Source organism: Nilaparvata lugens, chromosome 3, assembly GCF_014356525.2.
Source record: "Nilaparvata lugens isolate BPH chromosome 3, ASM1435652v1, whole genome shotgun sequence".
Classification (NCBI taxonomy): domain Eukaryota; kingdom Metazoa; phylum Arthropoda; class Insecta; order Hemiptera; family Delphacidae; genus Nilaparvata; species Nilaparvata lugens.
In genome coordinates, this window is record NC_052506.1 from 36101131 (window position 1) to 36121494 (window position 20364).

Here is a 20364-nt window from a genome sequence, read left to right on the forward strand (position 1 = left end):
ATTGATGAGTTATATCAAGCAATAATCCTGTTGGATTATAATTATTACTAGCCGTCAGGCTCGCTTCGCTCGCCATATCCGTCTAGCCAGGATAGACGGGATAACCTGGACCCCCGACTGGATCGTCAAAGGATGAGGTCAGTAGGCTCGCTTCGCTCGCCTGCATTTTTCATTTGTAGGACGATCCAGTCGGGGGTCCAGACTAAACGTCTGGCTAATCGGATATGGCAAGCGAAGCGAGCCTGACTGTTAGTAATATAAAATATTTCCAGGAATAGCTCTGATCGAAGTAGCAGTGCCCAATCAATTTTTCCGCGATAAATGCATTTTAATCTTCAACTTGGTGCCAACCTAACAAAGTCAACTCAACTTACTGCCAACCCTCAAAATTATTAATTTAGTTACCAGTTAACAACTGTTTTGAAAAGGTACTCTTTCTAGATTATAGTTCTATATTATCATATGGTATGGACATTTCAATTAATTATAATAAATTAAGAGATTGGAATAAGAAGAATATACATGCTAAAAGACGAACTTTAAACCCTTAAAAACCACCCTTAGATTTAAAATTTTTCCAAATCCGTTCTTAGTGCGCCTCTAAAAGGGCCAACTGAACATACCTACCAAATTTGAAAGTTTTTGGTCCGGTAGATTTTTAGTTCTGCGAGTGAGTGAGTGAGTGAGTGAGTGAGTGAGTCAGTCAGTCAGTCAGTGAGTGAGTGCCATTTCGCTTTTATATATATAGATTTAATTTTCAGTACTTAGTGATTGACTATCGAGGGAATTAGATTTCATCAACTACTGTAGTGAAAAAATACCGGTACAGTTATTCATATTGATTGTGAAGTAAAGAATAAATTGGAATTTAGAAGTCTACTGGCTTTTTATATAAATAGGAGAAAATCTAGTAATAAAAAACCGATCCCATTCCAGCGTGTATCTCTTAAAGTAAACTTATAATTTGTGGAGAATGTACATCTATTTTGCCAACATTGCTCCTATGATCACTTTCCACGGTGAAAACTTTATCAGTGAAGTGATGTAAAAAACGAGAAAATAACAGTTCGCAGCTAAATACAGTATTTTGTGAAATGACTTTGGTGTTTTTGTCATTGACATTGGGCGGTTACCGGTCTGCCGAAACGATTCAACCACGCGGAATAGGCAATTTCAAATTCCGTTACATTCCTATCAGCAGATCTAGAATCTGAATTTTTTCAACGATTGTTCTGAACGAATTACAATTCCGGAGCCGTTGTTTCGCTGCGCTGCGTTTTAATGACCATTCCGAGACCTCGGACACGGAACTCGGTCTGTATTGAGAGCAGAAACAAAAAGTTGAGAGTTGTAGATTACAGCCCATTGTCAAGAAGTCAATATTATAACTAAACTCTATTGAGGTGCAATCGGTTCAATTCGAACCGAAGTCAACATGGTGTGTATGATGATGTACTCGTGGCTGATGCATTCATGATGAAGTTTCTTTGACCATGAATGATAAGTGACACAACATACTTTAGTATGTTTGTTTGACTTATATTATCACTGTATATTAGTATAACATTTGTGTAGGTCATGTGGATGGTAATTTGAGTTACATTCATGTTCCACATTTTACTGGTGCTGATAAACCAGTGAACAAGCATTTAATTGATGTGAAATCAGACATCCATGACTGCTAATGTTGAATGATTCATTATACTGTATATCATTGATAAGTGATACAGTATACTAGTAGTAGGCTATATATAGAAAACTTTAAGTTTGTTTACTGTGTAGGTAAATGTGAATGGTGAATATAATAGAAACAATGCATATATTTTGGGTGATGGGTCTGCTACAACAAATTGCTATCGATTATTGTACACATCTCGTAGTCCATTTCTCCACTTGAAAAAGAAAATAATGTTTGAAATAGATAATAAATAATATTCAGGAGAAGGGAAGATGCATTTTGAAGAATCGATTTGATGTTTCGTGTTGAGAGCGTTGCAGTTCTCCTTCATTTAACAATGATATTTATAAAAATATAGCTTCAGATCTTCCCTGATCGTATTCCAGATCTTATTTTGAGCGGCCTTCTTTCAGATTGCTCTATGTATAGCTTCATTCAGGATATATTCACAAAATACCGATCAATTCTAATCGGAAGCATTTCCAATTAAATATTTGCTAAACAGATGTGAGTGAATGAGAAATTGCAATTATTGAAATGCTAATGAATATTAAATAATTATTGGATTGAAAAAAATTGGTGCTTTCAGTCAGCCCGAAGATTCCTGTTGTCAAATTTGCTGTAGCACAAGTGCTACAGCGGGGTGGTTGAGAGCAATTAATTTGGTTTTTCGTTTAGTTATTATTATATTTGTAATATCCCTACTTTTCGGGTGAAATTAAATGTTCATACTTTAAATATTCCAAATTAAGATGTACTGGTTTTTTCTCGTATATTATTAAGATCTTGAATATTTTGGAAAGTTTATTGGAAGACTTCTCGTATATTATTAAGACCTTGAATATTTTGGAAAGCTTATTGGAAGACTAGAGTGGAAATCATGCCTAGAATGAAGAGCCTGAATTAATAATGTCCTTGGATGAGATGCCTAGTGCTGAGTGTGTTGTACACACTTGCCCTAAGGGAAAGATGTGAAGTTGAATAGTATTTGTGCGCATGCGCTATTCAAATGTGTCTAATAGCAGTGGAGAGAGGTGGCAGAGAGGAACGTGATTCAAATAACAATTTTGTGTCATGTTCCAATTTCCATTTCATGCGGAATTCATGTTCCCCGACACCGCCAAGTATTTCACATCACCCATTAACTGAAATGTGCACGGTTCTAATATTTTCACTGTGCTGTGGTCTAGGTACTGTATTTCTCTTTCCACAGCACGCGATATTTTGAACTGCATATCATATTTCGATCTAGGTATTTGGATATTTTTACAGAAGCTGTAAGAAGACTTCCATGATGCTGATGAAATATTTCCCACCCCCCTCTAGCATTGATCAAAAATAATCTGGTTCGGGTACAGAATAAAAAATCCAAAGATTATATTCTATAGAAAATATTCCAAATGAAATTAATGAAAAAACTGTAGATGATTCTGAAAAATAAATTAATATATATCATACAAGTGGTAAACGGAGGAAGCTTGTGTTTAATCCGTTAGCAATTATTTTTGACTTGAATTAAGAGGCGTGTCAAGTAGTATTGCTTCTCTCTCATTGGTTGTAGAAACCAGGATTTCATCGCACCCAAATTTCATTGATTATATGCTAGTGATTTGATTGGAATCTCTTTAATATACTTTGATTAAAATCAGATCAATGCTCGTGAATGTTTTCTCGCGATGCGTTCATTCTTTAATTAATTCTATATAGTTGTTGAAATATAATCAGTAATTCCATGAAACTCATTGAGCTGCTGTGAAACATTTTGAATGAAATTATTCAATCCAGGTTGAATTATGCATTGCAGGCATTTTCATTGTTCCAACATAATATAAAATCAATATGCAGTATAATATTCTTCATTTTTTCTTTCATAAAAATCTGTATGTTTTTCAAATTTTCCATAGTTTAAATCTATTATAACTTATAACAAACATTGAATCTATAATATTTAACTTTGTCCATTATTGCAGATCTATTATTATAGAAAATTCCCTCAATTTGAATTTATCGTTGCACATGTTGGTAAATCTACTCTCTAAAACAGCAGAAATACGGAAATCTAATAAATTCTCCAAAAGCCATCATAAGCTATGTAGTTTGCATTGTTAGTATACATTGTATTGGTTGAATCGAGTTGTATACTAACTACACATCATGAAGCGTATAGAGAGAGTCTTGATTTTTTTCTTTTCAATCTCGGATAAACAAACATCTGAACTGAGAAACGTGAAAAACATGAGTTTATGAATATCAGAACTCAATCAAGTTCATTAAATATTTTTCAATAATTTGGAGCTGATTCCCCTTTAACACTTTTTACATCGAGATTCCCCCTATTTTGTTTAAGGAAAGAAATTCACCCAAATTGGTCTTTCCTCCTTATGGATGCAAAAAGGCATCCTCTAAAGGTAATTGACATCCTCAGGATGTGAGTGAATGGCAAAGGCTGACAATAGGCAGGCGGAGGGAGAGCCTCTCTTGTGTGTCATCTTTGTACGTGCAATAGCAGGTCACCTCACTGTCACTGTCAGCAAAAGTCATTGCTATTCTATTCCTTGGTCACTTGGTGGCTGCTCGCTGCTCTCTGGTCTACACAAGAATCAATTCGAATCTCCCTCGCATCAGTCGTGTGTTGTATGTGCGTTCTTTCAGTCAGTAGGCCTATTTGGAAGCTCCATTTCTCATTGGAAGTGGAATCCCCCTTTGAAAAGCCTATTGCTGCACAGCATTTCAATATCAAAACACTGTTTTTCTCGGCATTCGGTTGACCTGCTCCGAATAGGATGGAAAATTTGCTCATATATGGGGAATGGAGGATATGAATGCACCATAACATTTGAAAGATATTTTCAGTTGTGAATAATCCCTTTTCCAATCTCAATAATCGACGTATATATTATAGCAATAGCAATGCAACTAAATTCACAATCCAATTTTGATGAACGGTAAAAGTATTGATTTACTCTTCTTTTTAATCATACGTAATTAAAACATATGGAATTCATAGAAATTTTAAATATTACTCCTGTTTATTTTGATTCTTCTTCAAAATTATTTTCAATCCTTCCAGGGAAATTTGGTGGCATCCAATAGGTGAGGTACATCATTTTCATATTCATCATTTTAAATTTGTATATTGAATTATTTTTAATTGAAAGTCTCATATGTTTCAGACAGTTAACGCATTACAGATTGAATAAAACGTTTCTTAAATTTTAGAAATGGTTCATAGAAACACTCTTTAATCTTAGCTTGAGAAAGGGTATCATAAAATGTGCTGGATTGTTAAATAACTGGGAAACACTGTAGAGCCTAATTAATGAAAAGTTGATGAAATTGTATGGAAGAATAATTAAAAATTCGAAACATCTACTCCATCTTTACCAGATAATTAGCTATCAAGGACTTATTCCCGTCTAACCACCAAATCGAGGAATGACAATAATCGAATTAATTCAAGTTCAATTAATGTCCAGCCACAGATTACCCGTACCCTTTCAACCCCCAACCATTTTTCCTGGTTTTTGGCGCTGCTCTTAGTTGCAGATCACGTGACTGCTGATTGATAGGATGCGGTCGGCAAGGCATCTCTGCCCCTGCCCCCCCCCCATCACATCCACAAATGATTACTCCCCTCAGTCACGAACCAGCTGTCTTTATCATCCTCCCCTCTTTACTTCTGCCTGCACTTGATCTTACTTTATCAACTCCACACCCCATCTATCAGTCACATCCTTCTATTCTCGGGTTTCTTCAACTTGGCCTTTCTCCCTTATCACCTAAATAAAACTTCAGTTCACATCAAAGTTGAGGGTTTTTGTGGCAACGACTAGTACAAATAGGATCAGTCTGATTATTGAGAACAGCATTTCAGAGAATTGTGGATTTTGAATCTAGCTTTTCAGAGTATGTAAGGCTTTGCAAAAACAATTTTGGAACTGTTTCAGTTGAGATCATCTAATGAAGATCATTGAGATGTGGGAGGATCTCAGATTGGCTAGATTTTAATTCATCCTGCCTATAGAATGAACAAAACCTTCAAGAGGTTAGCTTATGGAGATAATTTTTTTTTAAATGGCAATAGGTTGATATTGTTCGAAATGTTTTGATAGCTTCAGATATCATGAACACAAATAACGAAAATTTGAAAATGAGGATGAATTTTAATTTCACCCCGAGCATCTTAAAAGTGAAAACGTTTAGAGGAGAAACTTGAGTGTATGAAAAAAAGTATAAGGTAATTATATGCAGTTGTATTTCGTTTTTCGCAAAAATAAATGTCATCTAATTGTTTTTTCGTTTTTGGATACTAGAGTTGGATTTAAACGTAGTTGAGGCTTCTATGCTTTTCTCTTGTTATGAAATATTACCGCACATCAAGATTGTCGAAAATAATGGTTGAGTACTATAGTTAAGATAGTCGACGATTAAAGCTCATCGTAATGCATCAATGTAGTATGGAGATAATTATGCTAATGATTATGACTACGTATTAGAGAGATGGGTTTGGCCTACCTTCGCAGATGTGATAATGGTCTTGTGAGCGATTTCTGTGGTAGGTGGGTGTCGAGGAAATGAGATCTCGCATAAATTCTTGGCATGTTTCAGATCCGCGATTTAGTGGCCGTTAATCCGTCGCCACCTCCAGCCCGGTTCAACTTGTTCACTGACCAGGCTCAACCCAACGCCTTCACATTCATTTATTTGTTTGATTCAAGCTTCAGATTAAGTAGTGATTGTATTTATATTCAAACTAACGGTCTGTGACTGTTCAATTGCGGGTTTCTAAAGGTCAACGTCAAAATAGAGAGCTTCGTGTTCTGATTGGATGATATTACATCAGATTGAAAACATTTATCATATCTCGATGATATGTCATTAATATTTATCAATGAGTAATATCATATCTCAATGTTGATCAAACTTGAAAATTGAGGTTTCTTTGGTAATTAACGTAATTTCGATTTCTTCCTATTATACTGATAAGAAGACATTCATTTATCTTGAAAATCTTAAATAGATTCCTCACTAAATAAATTAGTTTATGAATAAATTCATTTATCAGATTGCTTAGTAAATAGTTTTTCCTGATTACTAGCTACAGTTTTCTTATAGAGAATAAATTAGATTGTAACATTGAATTAAATGTTCTGTACTCATTAATATCAATGCTTGAAAGTCATTCAAGCTGAATAAAATGATGAACACAAACACAGTAAGGTGTAGTACCTGTGGTTGATTCAAGTTCATTCTTGAATGGTAAGAATTTCCGTAGTTCATTTGAAAAAGGCCAATATGATACAATATAGAAGAACTTGCTGCATTAATCTAACAGTCTCAGCCAAAGGTAAACGACTGGTGATTCCAACAGCCAGAGGTGGACTACTGAAAATAATAAAACCAATAACGGCGTTCAATAGGCCAGCCGTAAATGGCGCGAACCCGGCAGCCCGGCCCGGTATTTGATCATTCTCCAAGAAGAACGAGTGCCTACCAAGAACCAAGACTGACAGTATGGAACTACGCAGCAGCTCTACATGCTCTCCAATGATAATAAATTGTCAAAGATCAAATGCCAATGCCAAATCTGTGCCAGCGAAGGCGGTCCAAGTGCCATTGCCAGACTCCCATTGACAATCGGCCAGCACCAACACTACAACTACCACACACTCTCAAACAGACCATGTAATCGTTCGAAAAAAATATCAAAAAATAATCGAAAAATAAATTGTAATGGAAATGGTCAACTTCCATAATATATTATGAGCACTGAATTTCTTCTGTGTATCTTTGATGCTACCTGTTCACTCGTATCATACATTATAGATTTGGTTTTCATCGGAGAATGAAGATATGGAAAGAATAAATTTTATGAGATTAATTCATGAATTAATAATTAATTATTACAGTATATGAAAAATGAATGAATAAATATAAAATGAATTAATATAATAAAATGACAAATAAAACTGAATAATGTTCATGCAAAATCATCATCATCATCATCATCATCATTAATTTATAATTAATTATTACAGTATGTGAAAAATGAATTAATATAATAAAATGATAAATAAAACTGAATAATGCTCATGCAAAATCATCATCATCATCATCATCATCATTAATTTATAATTAATTATTGCAGTATGTGAAAAATGAATTAATATAATAAAATTACAAATAAAACTGAATAATGTTTATGCAAAATCATCATCATCATCATCATCTTCTTATAAGGATTAGGCTCTATTGGCCTGTACCGGCATCAATTTCTTTCTTGGTCTTCCTATGCCTCGCTTCCTCGTTCATGCAAAATATATCCGGATACTGAAAGAGAAAGACGTTGATGTCCACTATATTTGTCCACAAATGCCACTATATTTTCTCAAAATTAATTAAATTACAAAACCAGGTTCCATAGACCTGCACCTGCCACATCTTCAACTGAATCGTTATTCATAACGGAATATTATTCAGATTTTTCTTAGAATATTGTCATTATATTATATCTTTGTGTCACAGTGATAGCATCTGCCTTAAGAAATTAGAATGGGCTGTATTTGTCTATGCTTCATTTCGTAAAATATGAATGTCTGAAGTATTAAAATAGATATATAAAGACGAGGGGTTCTCCATGCTTTCCATACAATAGGCATGTTTTGAGTTTCTTTTTTCGATTTCAGTCTTCGTAGCACTGGAAAATCAATAGAATTGCTTCACTGATGATATCACTTCATAGGTTGACTTCGGAGAGTCGAAAGTTGGTGAGCCTACTTTATTCCAGACTGTTTGTGGAGTCTTCTCCAATCTTTTGAAAATTTACATTACAAATATTGCCGAAAGAGGAAGCAGGAAATACGATTGTCAGAGTCGGAGATCTGGCGCTGGCACTTTTCCTTGAACTCAGTTTTCAATTCATATAACCAACCATTCTTGTGAGTCTTGTCTTTAGGAAAAAAAGTTTACTCTTCTTTTATCAATCCTAGACTTATTTGGATACAGAACTGATATTTTGATCCCATTTATTAATCAAATATGGTCAATTGTATTCAGTTGTGCCTGATGCACTATCCTATTTTATTCAGTTATGTAGTGTAATTTATTATCATTGATGTAATAGAGATTATTCAATTAAGATCAAAGGTATTTTGAAAATTGAATTTTGAACAATTTTACATTTTCACATTCTACTTACGTAATATCCTCTTCTAGGATGCTACATTTTCCCATAATCCAAGAGCTCTCTGAATTCTTAATCCTGATTCTTCTCATTTTTTCCGGTTATAAAATCATTATCACCGAGAAGCACTGCCTTCATTTCCTTCTTTTGAATGAGGAAGTTGGATGAAGAGACAGAGCTAATTTGAGATCTTGTTCGAATAATCCTCCTTAATTGATCCTTTCTAGAATTTTACGGCAATTTCAGCTCAAGGGCTTCCAGCTAATATCTCCAAAAGCTCTTGACCTATTTTGGATTTTCACACTTCGCACTTAGCAAAGCACCGGTTCTAAGTTCTGATAGACGCTAGAGATCGGAATAGCTTTTTTATCGTCGCCGACATTCCACCCATTCTTTGCAATCCTCGCACATTGTTCAAACAATCTTGAATGTATATCACTGAATTTTATAGATGCTTTTATCTTATTTGCATGACTCATGCAACGATTTCTTCATAGTTGCAATTGTTTTTATAGCTGTATTTTCCCAAATAGGGTAATTAAAATTATGATTATGATCACGGCTGGTCAATCTTTGAGTAAAGTTCAATGTGTCTATTGTATTTTCAGTATTATATTATCATTACAATGGTTGGTCTCATCATACTTCATGAGTTTTATAGTGGTTCTTATCTCATATCTCAACTAATATTGTATTTAAGTCGTTGAAAATTCATCAGCATTACAAACACATTTGGTAAATAATTTCACTTGCTTACTCAGCTAAGATTTTAGTAAAGAAGTACAGTTGTGTTTATTATTCTTCCTAGTTTCTTTGCATAAGCATACAGTAAACTTGTAAACATAACATAAACAAGTAGAGTTTGTATTATTTATTATCCTTTCTATTTTCTTTGCATAAACTTACAGTAATTAGGACGTCTTCTGAATACTTGTCCTGGAGAGATCAATTTCTGTTTGTGAATAGGTTCAGTTCAGTTCTAAATTTGTCAATTATAGACCTACACATCAATTTCAATAGGTAACTTCCATGTATATATTCTGTATTGAAGCTTCATATATTTATTGATTTATTGGTGAATTTGGAAGAAATTTTAGAATTGGCAGAGATGTACTGGTGACCTATCACTGCACATCTATCACTAGTGTTCATTCACTTTTCACATTGAAAAGAACTTGAATGTTGGAGAAATTATCCTCGTCCATCCAGCCTATACCATAACTAGCAGGTAACCCGTGCTCCGCTCATGGAGGGTCCATTTTAAAACTTGACAAACTGAAAACTTGACATAATGAAATATTGAAAAATTGAAAAATAGGCCTATAATCATCCTCGGTTAATTAAGAAACTATATGCAAATTTCAAGCTAATCAGTTCAGTAGTTCAGACGTGATGATGCGTCAAACATAATTTTTCTATCCCGAATGTATTTAAGCCAGTTCTTTCCTTTATAATAGTATAGTGTTTCATTCTATGCCTATACATGTGCATTTTAACTATTTTCGCGTTGATATGTATATGTTCTTTACGTAGGTAATGAACATAACTGGTAATTCAATTTACTACAACAATTCCACAGCTAATCTTACCATAATATATGCATGCTTTCTAAGTGTTCATGATTTGTAAATATAACGCACGCACGCTGGAACCTTGTTAAGTCGGGAGTAATAACAATGAGTGCTTGAGATATCTCACGCGTTTTCTCTCCAGCGTGGGTTAGCTCTCTTGAGCTGAAAGCAGCTCCACTAATAGCATGGAGAGCATCTACAATATTTGCATTAGCCAGGCCAGGCCAGGCCTCCTTCGCGTCGAGTGCAATTTGTTGCTGCTATAGTAAAATTCTCTTCAAAGGATCAGCACTGGTTGAATGGGGAACGTTGATGTTATATTGTAAGAAATACTGTCAGCTAAATTTGAATCTCATAAAGGTGGATGGTGTTTGTAACCTGTGGGAACAAGGTCGGCCTCTCCACATGCAATTGTTACCCACTGCACCAGTGTCTGTTCAGCTACACCAAAGAGGACTGAGTACTTAATGGCATTGGGTAGCTAATGTCAATTTGTTTAAGGTCGGAAGGTTTTTGTGAACTGGGAGATAGCTGGTTGCTGGCGATTGACAGCCGCTCTTGAAATGACCAATCGTGATGTAGATTAGTGCATACAATGTTGTGTTCAGAAACCAAATGATAATAATAATAATAATAATATCGAGTGACCTGGCTGGCTCAGGTCTGGTGTCAGAGTTTTTAGGTCGCAACTGATCAATTTCAGGGCCTCTGACATGACCTAACGACTGCTTTTTAGGCAACCGGGACCGACGGCTTAACGTGTCCATCCGAAACACGGGAGTGGCCCGAGATAAATATCTTGCCCGGGCCGGGATTTGAACCCGGGCCTCTGAATCATAAAGCCAGCATCTGATCCACTCGACTACGGCCACGAAACCAAATGATGAAAGATATGAACAGTATATATTATATTCTCGAGGCTTCATGAACCTTTGTAATATTTCCGATATAACCTACTGTCCACATCCGGATTGAATAAACTCTTGTAAGAAATAAAATCCACTTGAATATGTGGAACCTTAATTCCAACGAGTTGAAGCTCTAAGTAAACTTTCAAACAAATTGTGAACTTTGGACAAAAATACATACAAGAAGGAATATTTAAAATAATTACTATTGATATCATGGGTATCCTTCAAACAAACCGGTCGTCACTATCTTCTTGGATGCGTATTTTAAATGATATATGAATTATACTAATACTGGGATCAAAATATTCAAGCAATCGAAATTAGTGAAGTCAGAATAGTAATATCTATTTTGACTGCAAGCACAGATTTTATTTATTTTATAATTATGATGCTCAAGCTACTTTCCAATGATTTTTGATTGACCACAGTACGGATCTAGGACAAATAGATACAGTAAACAGCATCAGAATGTATAAGTAATTTCTTTGGACATCAGGACATCCATCAAACAAAGCAGTGGGCACATAGTTTTCTTCCGCCTTTTGAACACCGACAGACAATCTCTTAATTCTAATTGCAGTCTCACAATGACCGTGTAAATTCCCCTCCTTTCACTCCAAATCTGGAGTCTGTTTGTTGGTAAGAGAATGTTGCAACCGCACTATGAGAACCTTTTCGTGGAGAGAAAGAGAAAAAGGAATGAGAGGCGTCGAAATAAGTCGTGGGATATTAATTGGAACGATTAATGCCGATTGTAAAGCCTAATTAAGCACCATTTGTTACCTTTGTTCTCTCTGGGGAGACTACCTGCTTTCTCCGTTTTTGTATTACGTATTCGATTGTTTTGTAACGGTTTCGACCATCTAAAGTGTTATCTCTGAACTTTGGGAAACACTTCGACTGATTTATTGTCTTTACGGATAGGATGTAGATATATTGGATATGGATAAATTCATTGTCTCATCTACAATAACTGGTGTTTTTGACTATAAGATTGGGTCATAAATATTATGTCATCAGAAAATCTATTTTGTTATTCAAAATTGAAAACACCAAATTAAATATTATTTTCGGCTCATTCAAAGTCTTAGATTGCAGTCAAATTACAAGAAAAAATCAACTTCTAATGTGAGACTTCTTCCTAGTTTGAATCTATCCTATTGAATCCATTGAACAATCAGCAAATGATTGACTTGGAAAAACTATATAACTCCAGTCTCAAAGTTGGATGCATCACGGATGCTTGAATCTGATTATTGAAATCTTTGGTTATAAACTGATATCTTTTTGTCCGTTTGGAACTTGTTCTTAGCCATGTTCTCCTCTATGCAATACTCTCCTACATCTAGTCTTTTTTTCAATATCATTCCAATATTTCATCATCTCTATAAACTTATCGTGGATGGAGAAGGATGGCGAATGACCGGAACGAGTGGAGGCGAGTGGCGGAGGAAGCCAAGGCCCACCCAGGGCTGTAGTGCTAAGAAACAACAACTATAAACTTATAGCACTTGATGCTCTCATACTATACTTTTCCACATTTGTGTATATTTACGTTTGGTTCTTGAACAATGAAATTGGAACCAGTTAAATTTTACGTACAGGGATATGTGTTTATAATTTTTTATAATTTATTACATTTTAGGCTTCTTGTGCATATCCGCAGATTTAATGCTGTAAAACATGCAATTTACCCAGAACTGCCCTAAAATACGAATTTCATCTATCTGCTTGCGCTTGGTAAACATTACTCCTGATCCTTTCCCTCATAAAAGTTAGCTCATCCCTTTCTCATCACCCTTGACGTACGATTTTCATGTGGCAGAAACTTCCACCTCGAGGAAGAGTGAGTGAGTCCCTGGACAACAAGGGGAGCAAATTACTGCTCACTGCCTGCTTCTCATCGACAGTAGCCGTGCTCCGTTCTGCGTTTGATGATGATCTCCGGGTAGGACGGAATAATGCGTGCAGTTTCCTCCCTCTTGATCTCGGGCAGGCAATCTTAACCACCCTCGTCAACAAATAATGATTTACGAGTGGCGAGGGTCGACTCTCGATCTCTGTGCAATTAACGGTTTGCAGCTTCACCCCCTCTCATCAAAATCTCCTTGCAGGATATGTCACATTTTCGTGGACTCTTCCGGTTTTCATTTGAAAATGAATTTCCCACTGTTCAATGGTCAGTCTCGTCTGATTAATATTAAGCGGGCCGGATAAGGGTGCCGTGAAACAAGGGTTCGAGATGAGGGTGCTATAAAATCTGGGATTAACATCAGCTTTCGTTTTTTCGAATAGGAGACAGTTTCGAGTCCTTTTTTCTGAGAACTGTTGATACAAGTTTCTTGAAGTGACCAATGCTTCTTGTTTTTCCTATTATTTTTATTTATTAATATTCATTTCAATTATATAATATTGTTCATCCGTTGTACTATGAATGCTCCCTCGAATAAAATACTAATAAATTATTTCTATTCCAGGTGAGTCTATGTTAATTGTGATGCCTGTAAGTATTCAACTCATCATTATATTCATGAATAGATTGTGAATTAACGATCTCACTGTCTTCTTCAGGATACCTGCTTATCAATATGCCTTCAATTTTTCAAGGAGAGTTTGAAGGAACGTTCTATGAAAGTTCACGCATGTGTTTTCGAATATAGATTACGGTAGAACGATTTCGTCTTTTCATACTGCATATTATCACGAATCCTACTCATCCCTTTTATTATTTGAATTTCTGTATTCCATTTTGAATTACTTCCACTCCAGTGCACTCCTCATCTCACATTTGTCTCATCATATTGAACTATAGCAAATTGCTATTGTATTAAACTGTGAGAATAGAATCTGTGGCTCCAGGGGAGTTGACATGCCCAGTCTAGTTGTCTACATAAGTTCCCATTCAGAATGAATTATTACGTACATTGAACTTTCATCATTCCAGATCAGGAAATTCAGCAGGATTCAAATTTACGACAAGTTTTAATTTTGTCAATCATCGGAGTGTACAAATTACTGATTCGTATCTAATATATGCAGAATGTATTCAATTGTTGAACATAAACCGAGGCCTGATACCGAAGTGAATAACAAAGGCCACAAAATGAGATTTCACAAGTTTATTTTGGGTGGTGGCAGGCTCACTTTATAAGCCCATCACAGCCGCATCGCTTCTTTTGTTCTGAGGACCAACGTAAATTCGTAGCTGTTGAGCAGTGTTATTTTGTCAACCACCGCTCTTGTTTCGAAATTCGAAAATCCCGCCCTCTAGTTGAAAACTGCTGCAAAGGCAAAATTTCACACGCCGCTCTTTCTATTGTGTTATTCATTGAATTCAATTACTGAACCTACAGAAATGTTTGCTTTGGTGATTCGCCATTCTCTGAGTCTGCTGCAAGAAACGTTTTTCCTACTCTGATCTCTGACAGTTTTATTCAATGGATAAATTTGAGAAAAGGTGTCAAGTTCAACGGTGAGAAATGTTGATTTTTCTCCATTAGAAAACAGTACAGCTGTAACAGCTTCTACTATCCTATTATTGATTAATGGGATAATTGAGTTAGTGACTCGTCGCCTCATCATGAATTCAGTATTTTTTGGGAGAGCAGAGCTTCAAAATGTTGAATAATTTTCCAATATTTGAATGAATAAACCTCTCATTTTTTATCATAATTCTCCATGAAATTACTAGGAACCTTTCTAATCAGTGGTGTGCTGTTGATTCACCCTTATTATATCACCCTTCGAGATTTCACTTTAAGTATTTTGGAAATAAAGCCCTTCCATTAAATTCGTGTGTCAGGTAAACCTCCACATAATTTTTTTTATCTAAAAGCCGAAATTCTTATTTTTCGAAATTTTAGAAATATCAGGTATAGTTCATCTTCATGATGATAATGTTTTACCTTTCCTGAGACCTGACCCAAAAATATAAATAATGGAACTCCTATCAGGAAGGTATTTTATCGAATGAACATAAAACAGAACACCGAGAAATATTGCACTGCAGATGAAGTTTAGCACGTTGGATCCAAAGCAAAAGTTCTTGAACTAACTTCATTAGGATTCCTTTCTTGCAGCCTGAGGCGAAGTTGTGATAATACATTTTGATATAAATGTATCGTCTCGGGAGAGAGAGGCTGAAGTAGGTTAATGGAATTTCCAGGCTTGGCTATGAAACGTATTTGGTTGGTCGTGGATTCTATATTCCCGACTCCATTGTGAAAAATAAGCCATCATGATCTGCTGGCAGCTAACTTGATATAAATATATGCCGTTTATGTTGCCCATCTAGTTAACCTTTATTCTTGCATCTGTATTCCACGTGGAAATGATGCTGTAGCTAGATTACGCTATGCATGCATATCACATGCTAAACATTTGTTTCTAAGTAGACAGTTTCCATACATTGCTACTCTGAGAGGTTTTTGAACGATTCTCAAGAAACAAGAATTTTGAAGAGCTGCATCATAAGTAATTTTGCAATATTTTCTTGATTATTCCTCTCTCGTATTATTTTCATTTCATCTCCTTTTCGTCTTCTTTTTGTGCACGTTCTTGTTACGTTCAGAAATACGTTCTCTTTTCACGCTCAGAAATACCGTTTTCTTAACTGATTACCAAGTACTGTACTGGAAAAACTGAAGATTTGAAGTTGAAACCTTCTATCAGCTTCTCAAAGAGAGAATTATTATATTTTCTTCATGTGCAGTAGTAGCTAAATATGTTGAGAATGAGAAGATGATGTTTTGTTCGTTGTGAGAGCTGAAATCCTGAAGGCAATAACTGTTATTATAAGAAACATGCAACATTTTTACAGTATGAAGAGGTGCAATGCTTTTTTTAATTTTTGCAACTCTGTATTCCTCTTTTCTCCATGATTCCTCATGATTAATGCTTCTTCCCTCATAATAATATGAGAAGAAAATTGTGATCTTGATTGGAATTCCTTCTGAAAGGTGATATAAACATTCCCCTGAATATCTTTCCTGGGAAGTAAGCAATCACAACTTTGAATAAAGCCTCATTATAGTCATGTGTGCTCCATTAGATAAGAAATGCCTTACGTAATTGGAATCAAATCAATGATGAATTTCAAAAATAAACCAAGAAACTTGCTTGAGCATCTTAAAAATAATAATGTGATATGGTAATGATGAAATCTTGATATACTCTTCTAATTATTTGACAAAATTGTGGCCCGGTTTCCAGGATATTAAAACTCATGGGACTTTAAATCTATGTTACTTAGCTATCTCACTAAACTCCTATTTCAAAGACTCGTAGCCTACCTGTTATTACAGGTTAGTAGGTGGTATGGTATTAGTAGTAGTATGGTATTACAGGTAGTAAATAGTATATACAAATAGTATAGGATACTTATTAAATCTAATAGGCCATTAAACCTAGCCAGTTTATGTAATGGTCAATTAGTTCTAATAAGTGTCCTAGAAAACGGGTTTAGGACTAATATACTACTGTAATTGTCGTAGGCTATATTGTTAGTAACCTTGGAGACAGTTGGATAAATGAAAAGTTGAATAAACTCATATGTGTATGTTGGTTTTCGGAAGCCCTTTCTGAGGATGTGTGGTGTTCGAAAAACACCACACATTCAGAGGGAGTTAGAGACAGTAAAGGGGAACGAGAAGAGTTGTAGACAAGAATTGATTGAAGAACTGACATCTGCTCCTGGTTAACAATTCGACGATTGTCAGAATGCTGTTGAGATACAGAGGCTACATTCATCCAGCATCTTTACAAATCATCTGACAAGTTGGATCTCCTTGTCTTTCGAGGATGATGTTGACGTCATCACTCTACATGTGCTTGTTAGAGAGGTTGTGATCTCTTGACTATTGTCGGTGGTTCTATGTATTTGATACTTTACTCAGTTCCCTTCAATTTCTCAATTCTCTCAACAATTATGCTTGTTTACAAATTAGAAAATACTGCCTTGCCTACTTGTATGTAGTACGTGATCTTGTAAGAAAGATTAAATAAATACTATTACTGAATTATGGAGAGTATAACTTTTGGCCAGACAGAACTGGAACCAAATCCTATGATGGATTTGGTTAAAATTTATTTGGTTTAATGGATTTAATTTAGTTACATAAAATCTCCTATAATGGATGAATCCTACAGGTGTTGGTTCACACTACCATACCGATAGAAAGTTGTTTATGAGCAAATTTTCATAAAGTTGAGCAAACTTTTGTCAATTAATTTTTCCCTTCCTGTAATATGATCAGAGTGCCTTTCTGAAAGAACAAAAGTGACAGAGAAATTTTTCATTATAAACGTAGATGTTTCAATATAAAGGCTCTTATTTATTATGTGAATTTCTGTTCCATTAGTAATCAATTTTGATAAAAAATCAGGGAGGATAAACCTTCATTCTGAAGTTCTCCTTGTTTGAATTCATCTGGAACACTCTAGTTTCCATTCTAGAGAACCCATGAGGTGAATTGAAATTCCTACTCAGAGCCTTTCCTCGCTGCTAATGGAGTCAGCCATTACAGTGGGCGTTGAAAATGGCGATGGAAACAGAGGATAATTTAAATAGGATTGATGGAATCATGAATTAAATATGAACCGTGAATGGATTCAGGTAGAAAGAGCACACATTCATTCAAGACACAAATAATGGCAGCTAGAACAGCGCAGACGCCAACCATCGATTTGGACCTAGCAGTACTAGAGAAATGCTGTGATAGTACTGCGAGTTTTAGAAGCCTTAATTGAAGCTGAAGACTCATTTCAACTTAGGAAATAACTCCAATACACATATTCCAATAGAGAAAAGTTTGCATATAATTCTAGAACTCGAGGAAATCTTGAAATTTATCAATGTACCTAGAATACAAGGTAGTGGCCACGAAAAGATGCGCAGTAACAAATCCAAACCAGCTGGTCGGTGTGACGTCATTGGTGCTCTAAAAGTCTATTCTTCCTATCTTTTCAATGTCAAATTGAGCCACTTTGTAAGTCTTTTTCTCAAAAAGTACATAACTTTCATGTCCCATCGACATTACCACTAAGATTTATACAATATTTATCTTCAATTTTTTTATAAATTCAATACTTTTGGACGGCTGAATCTTTCAGAATGATCGATTTTGTAAGAGCCTGCTCATCGAATACCTGTTGCTCTCTTATTGAAATTAATTAACATGCTTTCCCTGGCCCTTTCGTAATTCAATTAATCAATGCTAGTGAATTTGATGAATCGATCATTGAATAAGGAATTAAAAACGTGAAAACATTAATTAAAGTATAATATTATTTCTCTCAAAATCCTTGATATCTTGTCTGTGTAGCCTACTACATATTACATAGAATCAGTAAAACATATTGCTGGTTCAACATCTTTAGTCCTTTAGGAGTGCACTCTCAATTCACGAAAAAAATAATATACACCTATCCACATACTTTAACCAGATGATAGTTGTGTGTTATGGTCATAAATAAAATATTTATCTTTATTTTTCTCGAGCAACTTTGTAAGTCTTTCTCTAAATAAGTACATAACTTTCAATTCCCATCGACATCTCCTACGATTTATACAATATTTATCTTAATTTTTTTGTAGAAATGCATAACTTTTGAACTCCTAGATCTTCCAGAATGCTCTATAATGTGAGGGCATACCGGTTGGGAGATAGAGAACTCTCATTTGATACTACGAGAAGGGATACTCGTAGAAGGAATGAATAGATTTAATTTGGCAACATTTGAAAAGATGAATGGCTTCAAAGGTTTTCTACTGGAGGTTTTTTATTCAAAGTTTTAATATCCTAACAATTATAAAGTTGAAAGAAGGTACTGAATGTAGCCTATTTCTCCTAGTAATACTTTGAATGATAATATAGGCCTATATTTTTTCAATCACTGTTTTATCATTATAATAATTAGGCTTGACTTGAATACTTTATTAGTTATCTTGAGATTTCTCGTTATTTATTATGTTGTACACATTCGAGATGTTCACTTTGTTCATTGTGATATTTTTCTGCAAACTCAACCAATATCTATCCTTTCAAAATTGATTCTAATACCAATCTCAATGCAGAAGACATAGGAAGGAAAAGCTAATATTAATTTGATAAAAGTGAAATCAAGAGCGGTTGCAGAGAATAAAGTTTGTTAGTGCAGGGCATTCTATCAGTGATTTGGAAGGAGAATGTGGATGATCAATGGATGAAGATGGTAAGCGCACCACTTTCCTTCCTTATGATATTTAATGATTTTGTTTGTTATAAATACATCAATATTCAGTCATAAATTGAACTTTTAAATGGTTGATTTCATTGCAGAGGTATCGTTGATTTGATGCAATCTTTGAGTAGGCGTAATCGTTGGCCTAATTGAGCGTTCTACTCGCTTTTATTATTCCAATTAAAATTGTGTCAAAATCTAAATGAATATCAGTATCGAGATAATTGGAGCCGAGTTCAAGGGTGCATATTGGATTGGTCGAGGGGCGGAGCGTCGCTGTCGTATAGGAGAATCGACAAAAATGTCATTTATACACAATTGGATTATTGAATATTGGTTTGCAGGCAGAGGCATTGTGATGGTGTCGTTTGGCTCCCGTCCAGACGGACATCAAACGTTTTTATGATTGTTTCCCTTTCAAATGTTATTGCTTCAGCTTTTATCGGATCGCTCGTTCGGCTCTCTTCCGCTGCAATCAAGTGCCTTTTCTGCTGTTCAATCAGTTTAAAACGCATGTTAAAAACGTCTATTCCTGTTTTCTGGTGATGTTTCCAAATGTATGAATTTTTAGTCGCTGGTTTTATTTCTCTCGTGTTGAGTCTGAATTTGTAGTAAGATATTTGTTTTCCCTATATTTGCATAAAGATGTTTTGAGTCATAAAGAGATAAGTATTCTTTTTTTTTGTTTGAGAAGATTTCATTTAGAAAATGTGTTGTATACAATCGGTAACACGACTCCAGCCAAATAATATGTTCACTGATTATATCCTAGTTTATGTTATAAATATCAATCGAAGAGAT

The 20364-nt window shown here is 35.1% G+C and overlaps 1 protein-coding gene across 2 annotated transcripts in view; it reads left to right on the top strand.

The window, feature by feature from the left end:
- LOC111059742 overlaps nucleotides 1-20364 on the top strand; it is a 347934-nt gene that overhangs the window by 18893 nt on the left and 308677 nt on the right. The window lies entirely within an intron of this gene.